We start from the raw sequence: 10,327 nt of genomic DNA, 5'->3' as shown, positions 1-10,327 counted from the left end.
AGCTGAGTATTCAGACCAATGCCCCAGAGAGCCTGTGTCCTGCAAAGTCCTGGGTTTCTTGCAGTACATGCAGAATACCACACACACCACGACCCACACAAGGAGATGATGAAGTGCCAAACGTGAGCGACACGGGCATTGCAATGCTTCAGGGCTATACCGTATCAGAGGAAGCAGAGTATTGATAACACAGACAGCAGCTGCAAAGCACCAGCTGCCTCTCCCACTCAAAGACTGACTAGGCCTCTGCAGGCAACATGTGGCTGGAGCAAAAGGAGATTATATTTTTATATTCCCCACTCTGCCTGTCTGTGCACGTCCCCTGGCACATTTCAGTTTAGCATTTCAGATGAGCACAGTCGTATTGCTGGGGAAATTTGTGATAGGATACCCACCCTCCCCCACTAGGTACTGAGTGTGCTTCCAGAGTGTGCCACCTTGGGCCTTCATTGTGCCTTATAAGCCCCTCCTAGCGTTGGCAGTGCTGAGGGACCTCTCTGCCCCATTGGGAGGACCAGCAGGCATTGTGCCTCAGGGAAGCCCAATGCCTTCCAGGGTTCCCACAGTCCAGGGACAGCGTGGCTATTGCTTTGCCCCTTAAAGTGCCCCTCCATCCTTCTGGAGAGGCTAGTGCCCATGGAAGCACTAGCAGAGAGCTTGCTTTCAGATAAGGGCCAGGATTTTAATCATGGTCAGCTCCTGTGTGTCACGAAGCAGGGAAGCTATTTTTCCTCTGGCAGTTGGCAGTTACAGTCCGACCCCAGAGAGCATGATACCCACAAGCTCAGGTCTCCTGAATGCTACAGCACTGTAATTTCAGCTATGCCTATGGAGTTTTAGCTGTCAGTCTAATGAGCTTCTTTTAACACAAACAGAGGTAACTTGGCCCCATCATGACTGACACTGCCTGAGGATAGTACTGTTGCCGGCACCCAGTGCCGAGAGGCTGAACAACAGCTTGAGTTGGTTCGCTACCCGGTGTGCTACACCCAATAATCACAACGGGGTGGAAAAGCAGAAAAGTTTATTTGTAGCTTCAAAAAGGTACAGGGAGATTTGAATCTCAAATCCTGCACACAGAGCAGGAAGTTACACAGGCTTTTATACATCCTTTTTCCCAGCATACTTATCCAATAGCAAGCTGCCCTAAGTATCCACAATAGCCAGCCAATCCAGTGCCCAGCTAGTTCCCTGGTTCTCTGTATCATTTGTTAAACTATACATAAAGCTGCTTTATTGAGCATTGTTCTTCCATATCTGCCCTGTGTGGCCTTGCTTAGTTTCAGGCAGTCTGACTCCGCAGCATATTGTTGCAGATTCTCAGCATAACTGCTGTGTGTGCCTCCAGGCGGAGGGGGGGCGGGCAAGGACACTTGGGCCTAGTACGCAGAGCTGCTGCGAGTGCCTCCAGGCGGGAGGGGAGGCCAAGGACACCTGGGCCTAGTGCGAGGGGGCTTCATCGACACTCGTGGTCTTCCATCCCCTCGAGTTACCTAGTGGCCATGCCCCAGTGACCCCAACAGTACTATGTGAAAGGTTTGCTTAACAAGGTCGTTGTTGGCTTCGCTTTTACCTATGCTATTCTTTATTCCCTCACATGTTGCCTTACTAGTAAACCCATGATTGTATTGTATGAAAAAGTAATACATAAACTATGGCACGAAGGAAAGTAAGCTACATTCATGTAGGAGCATGGAAATCTTGTTTGCAGTGGTGTGTTCTCATAAACACAAAGCAGCATTTTTATATATTCAAAGCAGACATACTGTCTAGGCCTCATGCTGCTCTCCACTTCTTGTTAGCTCTTCAGCAGCACACCAGGTCCCAGCTGGCAGTTGCTAATTGCAATCAGCAGGTGAGAAATGCAGCATCTCACAAACGGAATGATCTGTAGTTCTGGAAAACAGTCTGGGAAATGTGGAGAACCTGGGAAGAGAAAGGGAGATGCTTAAACCTGAACTCCTGTGGAAAGTATTAATTGAGAAAGATAACAATGCACATGACGAATCACATGCTCTCTTGCTGGAAATTATAGTGAAGCAATTTAGTGTTAAAAGCAAGGGGAGTGTTTTACCCCTGTGCAATTTCTAGATGTAATCTAATTTCTTTAGCAGTCTCTGTAACATGACATTATTTAGAGGTTCAGAGTTCCTTTTGGAGACCGGATGGCTTGAGGGAATGTTAGGGGATGAAGAGGCTTCTGCCTTTGGGGCACCAGTTCAAATCCAGCCCAGATTCCTAGTAGGATACAGCTGTCTGGTGACCTACTATATCTGAAATAATCTGGTGGTGTCTAGTTCCTAGTGGACAGGTTTCCATGGCCCAGTTGGCACTGATTGAGAATCTCATCAGAAAGGACAATTAAAATCAGCATAGAGAATGAACTACCTTCTCGCCACTAGCGGTAATCCCTAGAGGTCAAGTTTGAGTCACATAACCTGAGAAGCTTGCAAAACTGCAACCAGAAGCTTGCAAAGCTGCTCTGTTGATATATTTGAGAGCATTTCAGTTCCCAGGGCTGTCAATATAGCATCTTCACAGACGCACACCTGCCGTGGGGATGGTATGGTATTTGAACACAGAGAGCTACAGAGAATAAACAGATAATGATAGATGATTTCCAGCCCTATATCTTAAAAGGGTGTGTGTGTGTGTGAACATAAGGGTTCTTCTGTGTTTACATCTTAGAGGTGAAGGAATGGTTTCCATTTTATGGTTTGCTTAATCACTCAGAAATAAGATTTCAATTTTTCAGCAAAAGCCACAAAAGTAATAAAATCAATCATAATGCAACATACAGACAAGGCCAACATGGTGAATCTATGTGGCTGGGGGGCTGGCATGCAACTAGAAGACAAAAATTACTGGCTATGAGAAAGTGTGTGTCCCCTGTACAGTTCCATACCGGTGATACTGCATGCAGCTGCTGAGGGGAAAAAACATCAAGCAATTACTATCAATAAATATACAGAGCCAGATCATCAGCTGGTGCCAAATGGCATAGCAACTTTGCAGACCATTGACGTATGCCTGGTGCTAAAGATCTGACCCATTAAATAATTACTTGAAGCAACCAGTTTGAATATGATGGTTTGGGGCTTTTTCTACCCCTCAGTTGCTGACCAGTGCCTGAGTTCAGATGCCTCTTGGGTCAAACTGAATACTGGTCACTTGATTCAGCATTAATCTTGCCTGCAACACAACACTGCAGAAACGCACTCCTGATCAGATGTGCGAAACAGCATTAGGACATCCACACAAATCAGGCAAGCAGTCTGGGGAGGCATAGCTCAGTGGTTTGACCATTGGCCTGCTAAACCCTGGGTTGTGAGTTCAATCCTTGAGGGGTCATTTAAGGATCTGGGGCAAAAATTGGGGATTGGTCCTGCTTTGAGCAGGGGGTTGGACTAGATGACCTACTGAGGTCTCTTCCAACCCTGATATTCTATGATTCCTTTCAGAGTTGCTGCTGGGGAGGATTTGTTTTCAGGCTCCAGAAGAGCACAAGAGTGATGTGAGGAGGAGGCTGGGTGTGAAAACATGATTTGTCCAATTTATTGCAGCAAAGAGCCAACTCCTCCCCTGAAAAACAAATACAGATTTTCCCCATGCTGCTTGGGTAGCATTTTACAAGCAGCTGAGTGCAGAGGTGCTGTGCATGTGGCTGTCCCAGAAAATTGGCACTTCATCCAGGAGAGGGGAAATAAAGCACACCACCGGAAGAGCGGGAGGAGTGGCTGTGAAGCAGTGGTAGTGTAAGAAAGAACATCTTGCAGTAGCAGAGCAATTGACTCCGCAAAATTTTTGGTGCACAGCAAATGCAAGAGCAGGCCCTTGGATTTTGTGGTAACAAAAAGATACAGACTCCACAGGATTTCACTGTCATGAAGAAATATGGGTTCTCTCCGGACTGTTACTTTTTGTACGTAAAAAGTCACTGTTTTAGCCTTCCCTTCCAGCCCCACTCTCTTGGATAGGGTGGTTTGAGTCCCCTGTCTGCCACCACCACTTAATTATGGGCTGGATACAGCTACCGTTGAAGTTGATGACAGAAATTTCCTTGGTTTCAGCCGCTAAGGAGCTCTGAATTAAAATGGAGCGCCTACTGCCTCATAAGCACTGGCCCATCTTAACCACCTCTCCTGCCTGTCAAATGGAAAGGCTAATTGTTTTGTTTCTGACACATTGGTGAAAAAACCTGAGGCAAGTCACAATGCTGAAAACTCTTCTCACATGGACAAATCACAACTAGGTTCATAACTGGGTTCAAGAAAGTACACCAAGAAGCCACAGTGTAGTCAGCAATCTGTTCCGTGACTGCTTGGTGTAGGCTGTGCGTCAGGAGGCCATGACTGCAGCACAGGTAGGCACACCCAAGCTAGCTTGGATCTAGCTAGCTCTCTAAAAATAGCAGTGTAGCCACAGTGGCACAGGCTGGCTGCCTAAGTACAATCCCGCCCTGGGTACGTACTTGAAGGGCTAGTTCAGGCCACCATGCTATGCAGTGATTTTTAACAAGGCAGCTCAGGTGTGCCTGCATGTGCTGCAATCACACCTCCTGACTGCAGTGTAGACATACCCTTAGGTAGATCCTGGGTAGTGACAATATAAAACCCAAACTTTGTTCTCAGTCTGCAAGCTAGAGATCCGGGGAGCTTAGACCCTGATCTTGCAAGCTGCTCCATGCTGATGGATACCAGGAGATGCTGTGATGGCCAAAAGTATAACTGGGTTCAAAAAAGAACTAGATATGTTCATGGAGGATAGGTCCATCAATGGCTATTAGCCAGGATGGTCAGGGATGCAACCCCCATGCTATGGGTGTCCCTAAGCCTCTGGCTGCCAGATCTGGGGACTGGATGACAGGGGTTGGAACACTCAATAAATTGCTCTGTTCTGTTCATTCCTTCTGAAGCATCTGGCCTCAGCCACTGTCGGAAGACAGGGTACTGGGCTAAAGAGACCACTGGTCTGACCCAGTATGGCCATTCTTCTGTTGTTCCCTGAGCCAGCACAGAGTCCCTCTGAAAGCAGCCCATCCCTCCCTGGGTAGTTCATAGGATCAGAGCCTTAGACTGCACATGTTCTTTGCGGTAAGGACTGACTATCATTTTATGTTGGTACAAAACCCAGCACAGCGGGGCCCGGATCCTGCCTGGGACCTCTAGATTCTACTGTAATAGAAATAATTAATAATAACTTCCATGTCTCCAATGTCCCAAGTGGAGAAACCACATCTGAGTCCTTTCTCTCATCTATTGCAAGGGACACTACAGAACCCACACACACAGGGATGTTTATCTAGCCTTTAACACAAAAACAATATTTAGACCTTCAGGAAAGTTTGGCAAAGGTCACCCCATCCAAAGAGATCTCAAGATAGACCTACATCCTCCAACCATATCTTTGCTCTTCTTCTTACCTGCAGAGGCAAATCTTCTTGGGCGAAAAGGGGAAGGGGTAGGTCTAGGGGACGGCCATACCACTTTGTCTTCAGTTTATCCTCAGAGTATGACTGAGTAGCCAGTTCCCTTCACTCACTTTCAGAATTAACTTCTGGGAGTTGCATCCAAATCCCTCCCACCATGACAGGTAGACCCACTAAGCTATCTTTATGCAAAAGTATCACACTATTCCTCCACCAGCACCTGGCAACAGCGCCACTACAGTGTGCGGGGTAGCTACTGAGTAGAAGGCTGTTGGGTTTCAAATTAGGGTAGGAGGAAAATTGAGAGAGAGGGATCTCACACACTTGAGATTTTCCCCTTGCTGCAGTGAGGCTTTTACATTCAAAATGTCAGATCAACAAGAGCCACCAGGGGTGCTGAAGCATCAGAGCAAGCCATTCAGTCATCCCCCTTAGATGAATACTGATTGGACTGCAGGGGAAAGAAACTGCCAGGGCAAGCCCAAGAGAATCAGGTCCCTCAGATGGGGAGTGAGACACCACCGGCAGCATGACAAAGAAAGTGAAGACTGTAGGGCTTAGCAAGCCAGTGGACCTCACGCTACATCTCAAGCAAAACCCACCCAAAGCAGCAAGAAGTTTGGGCCTGTTTTGGCAGGAGGAGGGTTGTGGGACTTGTTGGGGTGGCCCACAGCTTCAGATAAATTTGACTATGTTTTGTACAACCATAGACGCCCAAGGTTTTGCTTATCACTTGTTCTTCCTCATTACTGTACAGCAGAGCTTAGATAAAGAGCAAAACCTATTTATCTAAACAATGGTCACATTTACTGGAAGAAGACACTGGATGAATGACATTTTATAATACCCAATATAATATTGTCAAAATTGCACAGCTGGCAAGCCCTCTTCAGTGGAGGACAGCGGTTTCCCTATCAATGGGCAAATGTGATCTTTCCCAAAAACACCCATGCACACACATATAAAGAGAGATTAGTGATTAGATAATACTCAGAGGCCTGCAGCCTTGTTTTGTATTCAAATTACTCTGATAAGATTAGGGAGCAAAGGCAGGAAAGCCTACTATGTAAAATGTTCTAGAGGTGCAAAGGCCCCACGTTTTTGCAAGAGACCCTAGTTTAAAGACAGTGTCATAATCCCCAGCCAAATGGGGAGCGAGCAGTCAGCCAACCTGTGCAGGAGGCAGATAGATAAGTGGATGAACTACCATTGTCTACACAGGCAGCTTGCCCTCCCAGTGCAGGAGAAAGCCAAATCTTACTACTATGCAGTATACAAAAGACAAAACGAAGCTTACGTTTAAGTAAACAGCTTAATCAGCTTCCCAAAAGTTGTCTTTATCCCGCATTTTCCAAACTAGGCAGCATCTCACAATGGCTGGACCATAAAACATATGATGAAGCAAATTAAATATTGTATTATTTTAACAGAGCAGACATCACTCTAATAATTCTCTTACCTTAAAAAACATGAATTTATTTTTTTAAATAGCTCAAGCTGCTGTTAAACATGGCAATTAAAATGATCAAAGGATCACAATAGCATGCAGTGCAGCCAAGCTGTTTCCCTGCTCTGAAGCTTTCAAATCATGCAGTGGAGGATCTCATCAAGAGACAAAGAGAAATGGAATACTAGAGTTTTGCTAACTGTTCACACTGAGTTCCAAAATCATCCCACGCTCACCTTTTCAGGTTTAATCTCACACTTGAATCTCAAAGCACAAACATCATACGGTTTGCTATCATTCACAGATGTAAAAGAAACCTGATCCCAGTTTTGAGAGATCCTGGGTCAGTTTTTGACTCTGCATCACAATCAGATTTATGGTTTCCCACTGAAATCTATGTATCTCACTAGCCATTTAAGGTACTTATATAACTCCCTCACCATTATATCCGAGCCTCTCATAATGTTTAATGTTTATCCACACTCCACCCCGTGTGGTAGGGAAGAGCAACTACCCCCTTTTACAGAGTGGGAACTGAGGCACAGAGAGGCTAAAGCCTAGATCCTCAAAGGTATTTAGGCTCCAAACTTCCATTGAAATCAATGGGAATTAGGCACCTAAATATCTTTCAGGATCTGGACCTAAGTGACTAGCCCAAGTCACACAGGGAGTCTATGGCAGAGCAGGGACTTGCTCTCAGGTCTCCATGGTCCAGAATTACTATATGGAATTATACTGTATTTATGGTTGTGGCTTTTGACATTTCAGCCAGGTGAAATGGAGTTTCACTTGGAGAACTTGGCTTTGTTCAGACCGAAAACTCATGGGAGGTGACAGATGAAGACTGTAACCAAAGAAAATGTTCACGTGGCTCCTGATCTAAATGTCTTTGAAGCCAAGGGAACCTTCCCATTGATTTCAGTGGGCTTTGAGTCAGACCCATGAACCGCATAGCAAAACAAAACTGCTGAGTTTCTTAGAGGTCTCTTGCATATGCACTAAAAGACAACATGAACACCACATCCTCCATATCTCACAGGAAATAGAGATCAATACAAATCCAGTTATCCTTTTGCAGAGATGAAGGAAGAAGGAGACATGCCTCAGGGCCCTAATTCAGCCCTGGGTGATCACCACCCAACACAGATGTAATGAGGTTGAGTAGTGCCAGTATAAGACAAATTAAAACGACTAATTATTCCTCAAAAAAGGTTTTTAATGCTTTTCAGCTATAAAAACAACACAGACAAAATAAGAAAAGAAAAAGTAAAGACAAGCATTGTATAAGAATTGGTATAAATGGCAGGTTATACTGAAGACAAGTACAAGTACATGTAAAGTTACCACTCATCAAGGAGCTAAAGAACAATAACCTTACATGCACCTGGCCTGGCTAGTTATACTGAAGACAAGCACCAGTACATGTAAAGCTATTATCCACCAGCTACTTACCACTAGTTTTATACTACAGTATCGATATAACTAAGATCAATTTAGTTCAAGCAACCAGACTTCTTTACTCCATAATCTTACCCTGCATTCGTCCGAAAATATGTTGCCCTTCAGTCGGTCGTCTTCCACGCTGGCCAGGTACAGACAGTTGAGAAGTGGATGTCTCTTCGGTTCAGGGGGTGTGGGTTAGGTTTGCCTTATGACCGAAACACACACACACACACACACACAGAGTCCTGTGCCTTCATACTTTTTATCTTATCTGTCAGCCGTGTTTTAAAACAGACCAACCAATCAGGGTGGGCCAAATTCTTAGTGTGGTTACTTTAATATTATAAGCTATGCACGGGTGCATAGCTTATCTCCATGTAGCCAATTGTCTCAAATGTGGTCAATATGTATCGAGTAAGCTATGCCCAGGTGCATAGATTATCTCAGTACATATGAGTTAGCCTAAAGTGTTATCTGGTTGCAGCTCATCCTGACCACAAGTTTCAGTTTAATTCTACAAAACTTGCTCTTTGAAGCTTCTGGAAGTTTGAGGCCTAACATTGACAATACTTTTGTTCATATTAATAACACCTTTATTTAGCAAATAGGGTCAAATTCAGACCTAATGTAGGTGGGTACCACCTCAATAAGTCGAGTTACACTCAATTACACCTGGGCTGAATTTGCTCCATGATAGCCAACAGATGTGTGATAAGTAGGATGCATTTTTAGATCTTTCCAGTGACTCTGGAGAAAATAAGATGAAGAGTGATGACAAGTCGAGAAGTACTGTCCTATGGCTTCCTCATGAAGGCTGCAAGATTAGACACTCATTGTCATTTTCCTTTTCAGTTTGAAACTGGGCAAACTTAAACCACAAATTGCAGTGATATTATAGCTATAAATAAAGGATGACTCGGACTGCAATGGCGAAGGTTACAATCAGTTTGTTAACTAAGGATCCAAGAAACCCCTTAGATTCTGTGCACAGCTAGTCTAGGAAGACAAGAGTTCAGTTATGGCAAAGAAGAGTAGCTCCAGCTGCTACCAGTCAAGCACCAACCACCCACTGCTGATCAGCCCTGGACTACGTAGCATTGCCTGAATCAACGCTGCACTGAAGTTGGTCAGTATAGAGATGCAATGAACAGGTGGGTCTACATCACTGGCCCCAATACCTGCGGCTGCAGCAGACAGCCTCAAAATATGAAGCATCTCCCTGCAATGCCAGCTGCTTGAGTGTGAATGCTCCTCCAGTGACCTGGCAGAGCACAATGATCATGTGCACAGCCGGGCGCACTAGCAGGTGCACGGATGTGGCAGGAAGCAGTAGGAGGACATGACAAGATCACCTGGGAAGAATGAATCCCCCTGTTCTTAATTCCCAACCTAGAAAATCCTATTACTAAAACAAAAAACAGCCTTCTCACTTCTACAGGGAGTCTGAGGCCTTCACTTTCCTATCTCTCAAAATCTCAGGAACTGCTCCTTTTGGACATTTAAAAGGAAGTACACCTCAAAAGCTTTCCATATTTATGAGATGTATCCCAGTGAAACTGAACCATCTCTCATCTTTGCAGTATACTTGCTAATTCAGAGCTAGGATTCTTTACACTCTCTGTCCCTCCTAAAGAACCTGGAACCAGCTCAGACTCCAGGACTCTACAAAGGTTTGGGTTTTGTTGTTGTTTTATTAATCATTTCCACCACAGCACTACTTCGCTGTGCAGTAGATGTTCCAGAATGCAGAGACTTGCCCCTCTGCCTTTGCCAGAGATACAAGAGTAACATCTGCACAGTGAGGTGTGCTAGCAGAGGTGCAGGAGGAAAAGATGTGCACGGGTTTTACAACAAAACATCGCCATTACCGCAACACTGCCTGTCTCTCTGTTCCAGAAATGGAGGGTCATTATATTTTTCCTGTAAATGCAGCTAACAATTCCTGGAACCTCACTTCTCCTCCCACTTCCCCTTTCCTGGCTCCTTTCCTTCTGGTGATAAACACTGGG

The 10,327-nt window shown here is 45.1% G+C and overlaps 1 long non-coding RNA gene across 1 annotated transcript; it reads right to left on the bottom strand.

Moving 5' to 3' along the window:
• Window positions 1-1,099: 1,099 nt before the first annotated feature.
• Window positions 1,100-8,548, bottom strand: LOC140905301 (uncharacterized). The gene is made up of 3 exons (XR_012156813.1): window positions 8,409-8,548; window positions 6,726-6,805; window positions 1,100-1,926 (listed from the first exon to the last, which is right to left on the bottom strand). It is a non-coding gene; the product is annotated as an uncharacterized LOC140905301 (long non-coding RNA).
• Between the last annotated feature and the right edge of the window lie 1,779 nt (window positions 8,549-10,327).

This window comes from Lepidochelys kempii, chromosome 1, assembly GCF_965140285.1.
Source record: "Lepidochelys kempii isolate rLepKem1 chromosome 1, rLepKem1.hap1, whole genome shotgun sequence".
NCBI lineage: Eukaryota > Metazoa > Chordata > Testudines > Cheloniidae > Lepidochelys > Lepidochelys kempii.
This window is presented reverse-complemented; position numbering and strand designations above follow the sequence as displayed.